The 16,378-nt window shown below is 48.1% G+C and overlaps 1 protein-coding gene across 2 annotated transcripts in view; it reads right to left on the bottom strand.

Annotated features, from left to right (window-relative positions):
* Positions 1-16,378, bottom strand: part of LOC144146106 (uncharacterized) — a 593,048-nt gene that overhangs the window by 477,262 nt on the left and 99,408 nt on the right. The gene's annotated exons all lie outside the window — the stretch shown is intronic.

The raw sequence follows: 16,378 nt of genomic DNA, 5'->3' as shown, positions 1-16,378 counted from the left end.
CCAACTTTTCCTTTTTTCCTCTTTCAGATGTTCGTCGTACTGCATGTGAGCTCCATAATATATCCTTTTATACTCTGCTCTGTGTATGTTATCTGATCTCTGATATCGCCTCCTGAGTGCCCTTACCCGTTTACGCTCCACCTCAAGTTCATCATTCCACCAACGCTTTGGCTCTTTATCCTTTGTGACATTTTTCGAGTGTTTTTCGACTAGACCTTCGAATTTTATATAAAAGTTATGAACTAAACACTTTACCTCGTCTGCTGAGTTTGGCTCCTCTGTTTCCTTATACCAAGGGTCATCCCTTAAATCGCGTAGTATCTTCAGTTTCCCTTTTTTGGTTAATCTGCGTTCTTTCTGTTTTTCTGTTTTAAAAATATTTATCATGATGTACTTGTGATCACTATTGTTGTGCTGTTCTAACACCTCCCATTTGTTTATTTCTGTCGTTAACTCTATGGATGCCAACGAAAGGTCAATCCAACTCTTCCGGTTTACCGTTTCAAATGAAGGGATTGACCCCGAATTATTTAGAATAGTTAAGCTATTGGCGTTGATAAAACTAATTATTTCACCACCCCTTCTATCTGCTATTGACCCTTCCCATAAAGGATTTTTTGCATTAAAGTCCCCTGTAATTAGAAAGTGTTTACCTTCTACAGTATGTAGCAGATTCTCAATTTCAACCATTATTGGGTTAAGATCATTCTTTGGTGCACAATAAGCATTTATAACAATTATTTCTTTGTCTCTCCATTGTATCCTTGTACATACTATTTCGCTCCTAACTAAAATTGGAAAAGCTAGGATATCTTCTAAATGAACAAGCATTGCCACTTTTGGGCAATATGCACTTGCCACTATACGTGTTTTAATTGGAAAGCCTATTATTTTTCCTTGTATATGATATGGCTCCTGTACAACCGATATATCTATCATGTTCTCTCCTTGGAACGTATTCAGCGATTAATTCGCCTTGAAGCACCTTGCCAGGTTAATCTGTACAAACTTCAACTCTGACTCAGGTACGTTGAATTTTTTGTTTGAATCGTTGTCATTGCCCGAGTTACTTATCTCTGTTGACCCTTTCTATTCCCCTTCAAGATGGCCCTTTCTCACACCATCGTCTTACTTATTTAGATGCCTTTGACCAACTTGCCTTCTTGCATTTAGTCGTAGTTGGTTCTTTCCCGCATATTATCTTGAAATCGTTGGAAAGACGGACATCTCACGTCCATCATTGAGTGCCTTACATCTAGTACGTCCCGCCCGGCCTTGCGGTTGTACAGCACGCACTCTTGACAGAAGAACTCTGATGCCGGACATTCCCTGTGATGATGCTGCCCTATGCAGTCTGTGCATGTTGGGTTTTTTTGTTTGCACGCCACTGAGGGGTGCCCAAACCTGGCGCAGTTGTCACACCTTGAGACATACAGGTTTTCGTTTGCCCTGTACATTGTCCATCCAATCCTCACACGTCCTTGCCCCATGATTTTTCGGAATGCTGGACCTAGGACTTGAGCTATTACTGTTACTTCACTCCTCCTCTTTGATTGTATCTTCCGTTTTATTATTATCTGCTCTTCCTCCGTGTTTAAAATCGAGGCTTCGACGGACGCCCGTCTGGTCGGGAATGACACTGAAGTACATAATAAAGAATACGCCGACCACCAGAGAAAATAAAACAACTAAAACAATGACGTTTCGGCACCCCGAACGGGAGCCTTGTCCACACTCCCGTTCGGGGTGCCGAAACGTCATTGTTTTAGTTGTTCGATTTTCTCTGGTGGTCGGCGTATTCTTTATTATGTACTTCCTCCGTGTTTGTTTGTTTAGCAAGTTCTTTCTGGATTTCTGCCTCCTGCGTCTCGTTCGGCACCCCCAAAATGCAGATTTCCAGCTGTCTTCCTCGTGGGAATTCCGCTGCCAGTTTGCTTTTGAGCACTTCATGGGTGTCCAGTTCTGATTTGAGCCTGTCCAGTCCCTCTTTCTCAACGGCTAGAACCAAAACTCCTTGTCTTGTTTTCTGCAGTGTCACGTTCTTTAACCCAAGCTGTGATGGTTCAAAGTTCTTTTTCAGTTCTTTCTGCTACCTTTGCTGCGTCTTTTTCCCCTGTGTCTTTCAGTTTGATGTGCCAAACACTTTGCTTCCTCCCTTCCCCTTCCTCAGGGTCAGGGTCCGAGTGACGTTTTGCTTCGCTACTTCTCGTTACGTCTGCGAAAGTCCTCTGTGTGATACTTTTTAGTGCTGCTAGTTCACCTTCCAATTCTGCCACCCTGGCGATGAGGTCTATTGTTAGGCCCCTCATCTCCTGAATATCATCTGCCAATCTTCCCACTGCTCTTTCGTCTTCAGTTACTCGAGTTACCTTTATCAGGCTACTGAGAATTCTTGCTTCAACTTCTTTTACCTTCCTTTGCAGTTCAGCTTTGAAGGTTTCCTCCTCCTCGTTTGCGACCTCTTTCCATGGCTCATCCTCACATTCGTCCTTTCCGAATTGCGGGAACTCCTCCTCATTCTGTTTGGCGGAATCCGCCTTTTCCTTCCTTTTCTTTCTGCCTGTCATGCTTTTGTCCCTTTCCTTTTTCTTTTGCTCTCCAAACTGAAGTCCCTCGTTCTCCTTCCTACCTCCTATTCTGCTTTGGGCTCGTTACCCGCTACCTTTTGTGACTTACTCATACTGTCCCGAACGTCCTTCTTGTTTTCAGTTTTCTGCTGAATTCATCACGAAGTGGGTCTTCTTTTCTGCTAGAGCTGTTTCTGTCAGGCTCAAAAAGTGGTTATAGATTTCTGTAACCCACTTAGTTGTTGAGATTTTCGTATATTACTACTCGTCTGGATTTCCAAGATTTAGGCTCCCATTGCAGCAGCCCTATATGATTAATATTAGAGAATAAGTAATATTGAATCTCTCTGCTAATTTCCAGCTGAATTTCTATCACCTTCCTGCTTTTCTGTGTGTTAGAAATGTATCCTAACAATGCCAAAGGCAAAACTCAGCTCTCTCCTTTTTTACATTTGTGGGTCCTAGTTGCACCGAAAAATTCTTCCACACACAACGGCACCCGAAGACACCTTCCAAAATTTTCGTTAACTTCACTATTACACACACATAATTTGTGTTTCCTTATGCTAAAAAATTTACTGAACCCAGTGTTATACTTCTTTTTTGAAGAAGCCGCGAACAATTTCTTAATTTAAAGTTTAATTGGACATTTTTTCCACTTAAACCTAGCTTTCGCTTCGAAATTTTTTGTCCTGTTTTCGAAATGAAAACTTTATTTTACGAACTGAAGATTTCTGCCCCGATGTCTAGAACTGTTCATGGACTATTTATGCTGTGTTTTACCTCCTTTACATGCTTATTAAATTCGTAACGTAGTAAAAAATACGAGCTCACCCATGGCCTCCCTCCCTGGCCGGCAATCCAATCACAGGCCTCGTGCACGGCTGTTTCAAATAAACATGTGGCGCCACCTGGGAGCGGGGGCGGAATTTTTTCTGAAGAACAAAACAAACATATACAGTAGTTCGCTATAAGGCTTAATTTAAACAACAACCGTAACATAAGTATACAACAATTACCACGTTTTTTTTAAATTCACGGTTGTTATAATAATAGAAATATTACGCTGACGAGTTGTGCGGGAATACAAGCCGAAATAATTTAGAAAGCACCCCTTCTCCAATAAAAGCAGACGACAGTACACGGATCAGCTGCCTGCGACGCCGACGTTCACGAAGCACATAGTACCCGAAAAGAAATAAAAAGAACAGATCCATAAATGCATTTGCGTATATGCACGCTACTTGGCGTAAGACCGCTGCAAAAAAATGCCGTGTATCCAGTGCATATTTTTGTAGCGCCTCAAATAGCCTTCGGTGTGCACGCACGAACGCATCTGTGCACGCATCAGAAAATACATCGAACAACCCACGGATATGCATGCTTAAATTGTAGGTAGTCATACCAGCAAAATATGAAGCTTTAAAATGAAAACAGAAACGTAAATATTCACGCTACACTGCGACAAAACCGTAAACAGATGGACACACACCAGCCACAATTCGGAGACTGGCATCTACACTTTTATTGAAAGGACTCTCAAATATCTCAAACATGTACAACCTGTAGTTTGCGTTTGAAAAGCGAGTTCAAGTGGGGCTTGTTGCGCAAAATATTTTTGCTGACAAAGATAACTTGCACCAGCACAACTATTCACACTGGCATGTAGTCATGCCAGCGTAGTCACACAATCATCACGTACAACTCTGTCAGCTTTGAAACAATCTACATTATTCAAAATTGTCTTATTTTATCAAGGGCACTCCGAATGCGAGAGGAATCATTCGTGCACAATTAAAGCTCTTGTTGTTCGATCTACCATATCTGTGCCCGTGTCTATGTTGAGCGATAAACAAGGTAAATAAACATTCAGAGGCTTTCATGAAAGCCTCGTTTCGCGTATCTACGTCCAAGAGTATTCGCATATTAAGTACACATTTATAAACCTATGAAAGCACTTCAAAAAGTATTGCGATATTTTCATGAGCCCATCCAACTAACTCATCGTAGTTTCAGCAGTTTGAGGTAGAGTTTACTCAAGCAGTTGGCATTTGCAAATACCTGCCTCTACAAACCTGAATCTTCGGGCTCTTGAAGCCGCTTATCCATGGTGTCGCAATATACACACAAACCTTCACCGCGATTTCGCACACACAACACATCAAATCACTTCCTGACATGTCAAAGGCACAGTGGGAAATTCGCTTCTGCAAGCACCATGAAGTCGCGTAGTCGGTCTTCTCCTGACAATACGCTGTCCGCCAACTGCTTGGTTATGCCAGCTGTTCTAACCCAGACGTACTGATGTAATAAATCAAATCCACCAAAGCGACCACAGCAACCAAGGCGTTGCTGGCGTCGTTGGAACGTTATGCCGTTATTTCATGCTCTTCGGGGGCCGGCGGCCCCACAAAAAATTTTCCACTGGTGGAGCGATCACACCCTCCCTCACACATACATTGTCGCTTCCGGGAGGCGATGCACACACAGACGCACACTCCTGCACTCCTCTCGTTCTGGGCTTCCGTCCTTTTATTTTTATATTTTATTTGGGCGGCTCTGCTGGTGTTCAGTGGAAGCCGTCCCGAAATGAAAGCGTGACCGCGCGCTGCGCGGAGACGATCCCGCGATTGTTTAAAACTGTTTTTTGTGTTACGCATCGCTTTCCTATCGCCTTTGCGAACCATATTATATTTAATAAAGTACCGTTTGGCTGTTTGTATCGCATGGCAACAGAATAGCGGTCATTTCTTCTTTCTCTTCTAATAATCGTACTGCGCGGAATACTATCCTCCGGACGTCGTTTGCTCACGGACTTCAGAAATTATGCCTCCGTTGCCTGCAAGATGGCGCTGAACACAGCACATCAGTGGCGCCACCATACAAGCGCACGAGGCCCATACAGACAGACAGGCATACATACAGACAGACCGAAAGTTCTGGGTTTAAGTACCCCAAGAAAGACTATCGTCTCTAAAAGAACAGAAATCCCGCTGGCGCGGTTTCAGGCAGTGGGCGCCTAAACACTGCGAAGGCGGGAAACTTGAAATGCGTTGGACAAACCTCCGTTGAATTCATCAGGAGAGGAATGAGACAGAGCGGCGAAGAGCGTGATGGGTGGTAAGAGGGAGCGGATAACGGCAGCGAAGGCCAATATGGCGAATGACATCTCTGCACTTCCGACAACTTTCACATTGAGTGGAATAGCCTTAGATCTGTTAGGTAGCTTTCTTACATGCTGGCCATTGTAGAAACCCACTTCAATGTTTTAAAGAACAACCTAAAGTTTCGCACAGATGACACCGCACGCGCGTGAGCACATCGGCATCCGCGTTTTCTGCGGTCGGCGGTGGCGGCTGATCACCTGCAAGATTTTCCACCAGCGCCCCTAGGGACGGTCAATCGCTCGAGGCGCACCAGAAGCAACGCCGCCTCCGCCCGCCCGACATACTCCCCTATTCTAGTTCACTCTAGTAGAACTTCCACGGGTGACCAGTGCGCATGCTCCGAACGCAAATGGCTTACGTGAGTCTCACGGACATACGTAAGATTCGAATTTTGGGTGCGGAGTACCTAAGCACCGCACAATGTCAGTCCGCGTCCGTGCGCATAGCATTTACAATCGGAAAAAATCGCACAGCCACCAGCAGGATTCGAGCCTGTGTCTGGTAGACCAGGCATAGTTGTTGCCAGTCGTCTTACCCATTGGGCTACGATCGTGAGTTAGTACCCGAGAGTCAAACGGCTTACCCCTCGCCTGTAACGGTGCGGAGTACCTTCGGACCTCCTAATGTCCGTCCGCGTCCATCTGTGTACACACTCCATGAAGCGAAAATCGATCGAAATTGGAGTTCAGCCGTGAGTTGCAGTTTCAGTTAGGGAATAATCGAGGTGGAGCTCACGGCCCAAATCGAATGACGGTTGGGGCACAAGTAGGATATCTGTCGGGGCGCAACTTGGACGTGGTTTCGAATCACCATACTCCCCACCCTCACCGTCATCCACGGAGTGGAGATGCTGCCATTTTTATGTGTCGGTGTTCACGTTGCTAAGGTGGCTAGAATGGTCTAAGGTGTTGATTTCTGCCGCCCGGTTGAGTCGCCAGGGGGCCTAATTCGGGCGGAAAAGCTAGTTACGACCACGTCACGTGTCCCAGTTTTTTTTCACCGGTTTTGTAGGGTTCCTGAGAACGAGTAATATTCACATGAGCGTAAGTAGTACACTTTTATTCATGTTGTTTTCTTATTTGGAAAGCATTATCTGAATTTCCAGCTTGTTTTAAATGTGTAGTGGCCAGTACTATTTTTGACGTAACAAAAACAGACAACCTTGATTGATTATAGGGTTTAACGCGCCGACGCCATGCAGCCGAAATAATTTTGACCACATGGGGATCTTAAGGTGCGTCGAAATCTCGTACACACGGGCGTTTTTGCTCTTCGCTTCAGTCAGAAAACGGCCGCCGTGGGCGGGAATCGAGCCCGCGACCTCGTGCTCAGCAGTGCAATGCCTTCGCCACTGAGCCACCGCGGCGGGTAAAAAAAAACAGGCAACTTATCGAAGCATATACCGAAGCAATGTTGATCATACTTGCAGGTTAGTACAGTAATCCCTCGTTATAACGAAGTCAGCGGGACGGCCAAAATTTCGTTATAAGCAACGTTTGGATATAAGTGACAACTCGACAAAAATAAAGAATTTGAGCTCTAATTGCGCCACAGCAGCGAAGAATCAAAGCACAATGTCTTCAGTGAAGCAAACCTTTATTGAGATGCAAAACATTCTGTGTGGTTTGGCTGTTTCAAGTCCTGATGGGCGCGAGCAACCCGTGCTCCAATTTAGCCAAGCATGGCATGACGCTGCGGTCGCCACACATAAATGTGGCAGTGGCAGTGGCCATTTTTATAGGGGCCGTGCGGGCGTCAGGGAACGCTACGAGTGTTCCGCGCTGGAATGTGCCTCAAACGCAGTGGCTCACGTTTGAGGTTGTATATGTTGAGCGAAAAAATTATTACCCGCTCATTGTGGGTACACAGCGCGATGATGAAAACAGGCCGGTTTTAGGATAGGGGTTTTGCATAATGCCTGGGCAATTTTTTCCCGAGCTGTGCAGCCGTTAAGTTTGCGACACAAATAGTTTTTTGGCGCCCTGCCGACCCTGCTGATACTCTGGAACGAGTGTCAGTGTTCGCGGACCATCTCGTCCACGCCATTGACCAATGTCCAGGAACAAGATTCAGTGGCCCTACCCCGCATTTCGACCCGTTGTCTAAAGTCGGATGGGGCGAATCGCGCATGAGGCTCAAGAAAATCGCAGGGGAAGCACCAGCTTGCGTTGAACCGCCATGTTGACAGCCTGACTTGCCGCTGAGGCGCCACCGCTGGGCGATGCCTTCGCTCGCCACTTCGCTCTAAGCAGGTCAAGATTTTCGTGCGCTTCGAGTTATGCGGCCTAGAATGCATGTGTTTGGGTTGCGACCAGAATAAATTTCGAAAAATGTGATATTTCGAGTAAAGCGATTTTGTTATAACGAAGGATTACTGTACATCACAGTGGAAAACCTGAAATTCTAGACTTTACTTCCCGTATAACACCCAATATATCGCAATTTTTGCTGTTACGTGTGGTTTTAACGCAATGCTATAGTATATGTGTTAGAACTTTGCGCGGACCTTCCGTACAGTCGTGGAGATAGAGAACAGAGGGACGGCAGAAAGGCGGGACGCAAAAAATGAAAAGCAATTAAGGGGCGCCTCTGGCCGTAACGGGACACCACGACTGGAGGGAGGGGGCCGCTCACAGAATTTTCGGAAGCGAGGGAGGGGCGCGGCTCTTGGTGACCGCCAAAGCGGGAGAAAGCAACGAGAACGACTCGGAGGGGCCCACTGACGAGCGTCGCTCCGGCGACTGCTCGAATTAGCTCCAACGAAAAGTGAGAATAAACAGTTAACAAACGGACAAACAAAGTGCTCTTTTGGGGTTATTTCAAAAACCTAGGACGACAGAAGAAGAATTTCTACGCAATCTTTTGGTGCCGAAACTCGGGAACGGATTATCAAATCGACCGCACCACATCGACTCCATTTCAACGAAAGAAACGACGGGCCGTCCGATCACAGGTAATCTGGATCGTTAAAGAAATCGACGAATGCCTTGCGGCCAGCGCCGAGCCGACCGTCGACGCATTGAAGGCAATGATGCAGCGCCTTGAAACAGCCAGCGTCAAGCTGTCAGAAGTTGGCGCGGAGATCGAACAGTGCCTCACAGATGAGGACGCTGACGAAGAGTTCGAGCAGGTCCTGGAATATTCGGACAAGATCGCCAATTCCTTGGGCAGCCTCAAGCACAACATACAGATACAGCGTCTTCCTCGTCAGGCACAGACTCTAAGCAAGAGCAGCAACGAGCCTCATCCGCTGAAAATTTCAGCCCCAAAAACGAAGCTGCCAATATTAGGACTCATTCGGTTTGACGGCAAGCGGAAAAATTGGCAGCCGTTTTGGGAACAATTCGAACAATCAGTGCGAAGAATGTGGACTTGACTGCAAGCGACCGATTTCACTACCTGAGGTCCCTGCTCACCGGACATGCGGCGGCAGCTATTGCAGGACTTCCAGCGACTCCTCAGTGCTACAGCGGCGCCGTCTACCTCCTACAGCAGCGTTTTGGGAGCCCAGTGGCATTGATACAAGAGCACATGCAGGGCCTCATCGACGCGCAGCCGTTGACATCATCTAAGAATGTGCCCGCCCTGCAGCGTCTTTACGACAGGTACTGGTGCAAATGCGGGGACTCAAGTTGTTGGGTATGGCGGACGAGCCGTCCAGCGCAATGCTCTACCCCGTGCTGCCACGTGTGCTTCCAGCGGACATGATCTTATATTATTACCGCCGGCAAGCCGAGGATAGTGACGGGAGTAGCAGTGCAGCATCAGCGAACGGCGACTCTGCATCAACCGGCTCATCAGCGTCATCTCAAGGGTCTCCACTCCGATCTCTCCTCCGCTTCTACGACGGGAGCTGGAGAGCGGCGAGAGGGCAGCGGAAAGCCGACCCTACGGCAGCCAGGATAAGCCCACGCCTCCTTTTCGCAAGACACACGCGGCATCGAATAAGGGCCCCCCTCGAACCCCAACCATAGCGGCCTTGCACGGGACGTAATCCGATACACAGTGCCTACTTTGTCAATCGAAGGCACACGAAACTCCCGACTGCAACGCAAATATAGACCTGAGGGACAAGAAGGCCATCCTAACATCGGAAGGCAGGAGCTTCAGCTGCACCAAGCGCGGACACCTTGCAAAACGTTGTAGGGCAAGCATCGAATGCAAAGCTTGCAATCGGCGGAACGCAACGACGATGTGCGACATGGAGTTCTCGAGAAAAATGCATGCTCTTGGCGAATAAATGAAGGTGAAGGAGTTGGTTAACGCTCCCATCTTTATGCATGCATCCGAGAATGCAACCAATCGCCCCTTTGTGCTTATGCCGACAGTGACAGCGTGGAGCAATGGACCGAGCACAAAACGTCTGACGAGAATTCTTTTCGACAGCGGCAGCCAGCGATCATTTATCACAGAGGAGCTGTCTCACAGACTCGGCTGTCGGCTGCTCGGTACAGAAAACTTCTCGATCGGAGTCTTTGGAGGGCAATGCGACGCATGAACATTCCGGATGGTTGAGGTTCGCCTCATCAGCAGCACAAAGCAAACACGGAATGGTTAATTCAGGTGCTGGGAACACCCTCAATGTGCGAGCAACAAATTCCCTTCCCTGACGACGAAATTCGGAAGTCGCTAGAAGAGCTTCGCTGTCCAATGGGTGACGACACAACTGCACTAACGAACGCGAGCACCGGAATTGTTCTTGGCTGTGAATATTATGGGGAGTAAAGTAGCGTCTCTGTAAAAAAGCTGCAAAACAAACTCGTGGCAGTGGAGACAAGATTTGGTTGGGCAGTTCAGGGTCAGAGTTCGTCGACTTGTCAGCTGGTAAATTGTGCCCACGCGATCGTCCTACGTACGACAGTTGCCGACCAAGAAACAGCGCCATTTTTCAGCAGTTTTGGGAGCTAGAGGGCGTCGGTATGTCGGAAACAACACAATACCCGTCGAACTGTCAGGTTAAAGACGAATCGAAGAACAACCTTGAGACAGTTAATGGCTGCTACCAGGTGAAGGTTCCGTGGAAGGATGACGTAGAGCTGGCGGACAACAGCGCGGTAGCAGAGAAACCACTTCGTTCCCAGAAAAAAAGGCTCAACAGGGCTCCAGAACTCATGGAAAGGTACGACACCGAGATTCGGCGACTGATTTTACGATGGCGTAGCAGTGGAAGCGCCCACTGATCCACACGACGGCAATCAGCGTACCTATTACATGCCGCACCATCCTGTTCTCCGAGACAACAGCACGACAACCAAGCTCAGAATCGTGTTCCATGCGTCATCGCACAGTACAGACGCAAACTCGCTGAACGATAACTTAGCCAGTGGGCCAAATTTAAATCCAGACTTCCTGTGTCTGCTACTAAATTTCCGAAGTCACCCAATCGCACTCGTCGCTGTTGCGGAAAGGGCGTTTCTGCATATAAGTGTCGCCCCTGAAGACCGCGATGCGCTGAAGTTTTTGTGGTTTATTCGTAAGCCCAAAAATGGCAAGCCCTTGCCAGAAATCGCTGCATTTAGGATGACTCGAGTGCCGTTCAGGACAAAGTCAAGCCCTTTCATTTTTGCGGCAACGCTGCAGTGCCACATTGAAAAAATAGAGCAGCAATACCCAAAAAACAGCGAAGATTCTAAAAAACTGCATCTATGTCGATGACGTGCTGTGCGGTGCCTCTAGGGAAGAGGAAGCGGTGAGGGTGTACGGCGAGGCTAACCGCATTTTCGCTGCAGCATCGATGCGCCTGCTCGGGTGGGGGTCTAACAGCAGTCAAATGAGAGAACTTTTCGCGCAGAACAGGCTCACCGAAGTACGTCTTGGTCTACACGACAACCTGCCAAAGGTTCTTGGCTTTACATGGTTACCTAACGCAGGCCTACTAACCTATGCTCCAGATCCGGTCATCGAATTTTCTGCGGAGCAAAGAAACACGAACCGCTTCGTTCTACAGACAAGCGCGGTTCTGTACGACCAACTTGGCTTCCTGTAAACTTTCACAGTAAGGGCAAAAACACTCTTTTAGGAAATTTGAAAAGCAAACATCGCCTGGGATGACCCCTTAACAGACCACCTACTGAACGAATGGAAGAAGTGGTGCCAGGAGCTACCTTTCATCAGTGAAATGAGCATTCCCCTGACGTACGATGGAAATATTTGACGGAACTCTGTGCACCGCACACTACACGTGTTTTGTGACGCTAGCCAGATTGGATTGATTGGATTGAATAAACTTTGTTTAAGCCGGCATAACGACGTTTTTACACGCCGCGATGCGGGCCTCAGCGTTGTCCTGGTGGCTACTCATCCGAGACCTGCCCTCGTCATTGCTGACACGCAGGTCTCATGCCTTGCGAGCGCCCGCAGGACCTTCTGGATGGCACAATGTTGATTTTCGTAGGTGTAGCTCCTTGCGGCTTCTGGAAGCCGTGGTAAGATGGTTCTTGACGTCGCTTCCAATAGGCGTACTGTGCGGCTGCATACCTGTGCACAGACAGCAGCACAAGAGAACGAACCTTCACCCTGATCATGGCCGAATGCCGTTTTGCACCAGTGAAGCCCATCACATTGGCAAGGTTGGAGCTAATGGGAGCCTTGACGGCATCTCGACTTTGCCAATTTGTTTGGTCAAGCCTCAAGCTTCATATCGACAGCGTCCACTTGTGGACGGACTTGATGATCACTCTCACTGGATCCGAGGTGACGCGACGAGGTGGAAGGAGTTTGTAAAGAGCCGGGTCGCAGAGATTCAACAAAACACGGACGTCGCACAGTGGCGGCATTGCCCAGGCAAAAGTAATCCCTCCGTTCTCACGAAGAGAGGCATGACCGCGGCTAGCCTAAAATTGAGCGACATGTTGTGGCCCGCTCCATCATAGATAAGACAACTGGAGGAAGTATGGCCATCCGAGGACCGTCAGTCTAGTTTCACGCCTGAAGAGTTGGAAACGAAGATGGAAGTACATGTACTGACAACGACTTGCGAAGAACAACCCGATCTCCTGCAGTTGACGAGTTTAAGTTCGGCGACAAAGGTGAATCGTGGGACAGGTTGGGTTATGCGCTTTCCACATAACCTGCGAAGCAAGTAAAACATGTCTGGTCCATTGACAGCAGCCGAGATTGAACGAGCCAAAGAGTATTGGCTGAAGAAAGCTCCACAAACGGCCTTTTCGGACGAAATACGCCGTACGACAGAGTGTATGAAGCTTTCACACGAATTACCGTTGAAGGACTTTAACATGTTTACAGACGAAAAGGGAGTTCTCAGAATACGCGGCCGACTCTGCTCTGCGCACAAGACGAAGGATGAGGGCCGCCCCATCGTGATGCCCAAGGAGCACCGATACACAGTCCTGCTAAATCGAGAACATTTGCAACTCCTAAACGTGGGTGCCAGAGACACACTCGTGCAGCTGCGTGAACGATACTGGATTGTGTGTGGACGCCAACTCGTGAAAAGTGTGGGGCGGTCTTGTGTTGTGTGTCGGCGGTACAGTGCTTGCCCCATCGAGGCAGAAACCGGAATCCTACCCCCCGAACGGACCGCTCAAGCAGAGCCCTTTGAGGTTGTCGGCAGTGACTTTGCCAGCCCCCTTTTTGTGAAGGAAAAGGACAAGACCGTGAAAGTGTGCATATTGCTGTTGACCTGTGCAGTGACGCGTGCACAGGTAAACATTTAGAACTCGTTACGGACATTAGCATCAGAACTTTGATTTATGCCTTTCGTCGCTTTGTGTCCCGCAGGGGATTTTGTTGGGTAGCTTACTCGGAAAATGCTTTGATTTTCAAACGTGCCTCTTGAGACATGGGCATTCTTTGGAAGGCCCTGCGGCACCTCGATTCACAGAGATACTTCTGCAACTCTGGCATTGGTTGGAAGTTTTTTGCTGAACGAGCGCCGTGGGGGGGAGGGTGATCTATGAGAGAATGGTTCGAAGCGTCAAATTGGCCGTAACGAAGACCATCGGCCGGCAGACCCTTGGCTTTGTCGAGCTGTCAACGGTGCTCACCTAGGTCGAAGCAGTCATAAATTCCAGGCACCTCACTTCCACTTACGACGACTTTAGCGATGGTGCCCCGCTCACACCAGCTAGCTTCTTGGCCGGAAGACGCCTAACCACACTGCCACTGAACGAGGAAAAATTCGTGGAAAGCTTTGCGACATAGCTCCGAATGCTCTGGCAGAAACGAAAGAAGATCCTGCATCTGTTCTGGAATGTGTGGCAAAAAGAGTACTTGGGGCAGCTTAGTTCGGCATAAGCCTCGAAGAAAACGAAAGGAGGGGTCCCTGGGTTCGGCGACGTGGTGTTAAAGGGACCCAGAAAAGCCTTCTGTAAAAGTTACAAAAGGCCTGTATTGTCGCGTAGCACCAATATAGCGATGCAATACCGTTGGAATTATTGATCTACATTCAGTATTAGCTGCGCCAGAAGCAATTAAATGCACCTCTCCCCACTTGCCGATCGACTCCTCCTCCCTCTCTGCTTCCTTCAAAGCAGCTGGAAACACTGGGAATAGCCATGTGACATCGCGACGCTCGACTTCTGTTCTGCACTAGCTACATTCCTGCGCCTAGGCACGCGTCAATCGCTGCGGGCCCGCCTTAGCCGCCTTTGCTTCGGGATTACGCAGGGAGGAAGAGCAGCTTGAAACCAATGGCAGTGACGCCGCCGGCGGCCGACCTCGCCGGCGATTGGGCGAATCAGGGGGCGCCTTCGCCGTTGCGTCAGCCGCGGTCGGCTCGCTGCGCCGTCGCGCTCATCGGCTGAGGAAGGCGAACTTCAAAAATTGTTTACAAATTATCCGTACGACGTATGGGGCTCACATTTGGCTAAAAAATCCCCCGTTATGTGTTCTACCACCTGAATGCATTTGATTGTCACCTTCACAAAGCTTTTCGGGGTCCCTTTAATACGAGAGGACCGCCCGCGGCTGCTGTGGAAGACTGGCATCGTGACAGCAGTGTTTTCCGGCCGATACGGACAAATCCGCTCTTGCGAGGTCAAGGTGTCGCAGGGAAAAACACTAAGGCGACCGGTTCAGCTCCTGTTCTTTTTGAAAATGACATAGCGTAGATTGAGCCCCGTCTCAATCCGGAGGGGGGGGGGTGTTAGAACTGAGCGCGGACCTTCCGCCATGTCGTGAACAGAGAGAACATAGGGGCGACAGAACGACCGGACGCAAAAAAGGAAAAGCAATTAAGGCGCGACTCTGGCCGCAACGGGACACCACGACTGGAGGGACGGGGCCGCTTGCAGAATTCCGGGATGTGAGGGAGGGGCCCGGCTGTTGGTGACCACCAAAGCGAGAGAAAGCAACGAGAACGAGTAGGAGGGGCCCCCGGACGAGCATCGCTCCGGCGACTGCTCGAATTGGCTCCAACGAGAAGTGATAATAAACACCGAACAAACCGACCAACGAAGTGCTTGTTTTGGGTTATTTCAAAAACCTACGACGACAGAAGTATTCCTACAATATGCTCGTCTGCGCGATTTAGCACTGCTATTCGCCCATAGTTTCGACTATTTTCAGCAAAAAATACTTTGGCCATGACTGCCATGCTATGTATTAGTGACGACTGCTTTGTAATATGACATATCCACGAAAGTTATTAAGACGAAGCTCTCTATGCCTCACTGATGGCGCTGTTACGGCAGAAGGCACTGCAGTAAAGCTAACTTTACACAATCGGAGGCCAGTGGTCATGATAATCATAAACGCTCTCCAGGAAAGCCAACTTTGAAAACGGGAGTTCAAATGATGATGACGATGAAACCAAAGCAGGAGAGGCAACTTTATACAGTGAGAGGGCACTAAATGATGGGAAATGATGGGGAAGAAGAAAAAAAAAAAGAGGAAGAAGAAGAAAATGAACGTATTTTTGATGTAAAGGCAAAATCCACAATCCAATCAGCCAAAGTGCAAATCCACATCAACCCTTAGCGAAGCGAATCAGCACATTCGGCTGTCCGAATTACGTACTAAAAATCATAACCACATCCGCTTAGCTCAGCGCTGTCGTGGATTGTGTTTTCGGCTGACGGGATTGGGCACTTTGAATTGTATCGTGTAAAACTTCGCTCTTCAGCCACCTTTCTTCTAAAAAGGGGCAATAGATTTTTATTGTTTGCATAGCTGTAATCAAATTTTGTACAACGCCATGAGACGCACAGGTATTTCCCCTCATTTTGTATATGTCTATATCAGCGCCACAAGATGTTGCAATGGCATAGCAACAAAAATAACTAGCACTGTCAAACTTATAATAAATGATAAATATATGCTACGATTGATGTTCACACGTTACTCCCATTGCAGGGCCGATGAGTTTCTGATTCCCTTTGTTTCAAAGAGAGGGGTGGAGTGTAAAAGGGAGTCTTGGTGGCGTCGAACCGAGTCATTGCAGCGACGACACCCTTTTGACTCTCTGACTTTAGACTGTAAGACTGCATCGTAGATATTTTCGTGTTCAATCTATGAAGTTGGACCGGAAGTAGACAGCCACAGCCGCATTGCCAGTAAATTGCAAACGATGTTTCAGCAATTAAATTATTCGTTGTTTGCGTGATGATCATTTGTTTTCGAGGGTTGAGTGCTAGAAAAGACAAAAAGAACCAAAGTTAATAACCGGCAAGCATAGATCTTTGG

The sequence above is a fragment of the Haemaphysalis longicornis genome, unplaced genomic scaffold, assembly GCF_048455015.1.
Source record: "Haemaphysalis longicornis isolate Haplotype H1 unplaced genomic scaffold, Haemaphysalis longicornis Haplotype H1 scaffold_7, whole genome shotgun sequence".
NCBI lineage: Eukaryota > Metazoa > Arthropoda > Arachnida > Ixodida > Ixodidae > Haemaphysalis > Haemaphysalis longicornis.
Note: the sequence above shows the minus strand (reverse complement) of the source record. Positions and strands in the feature narration are given on the sequence as shown.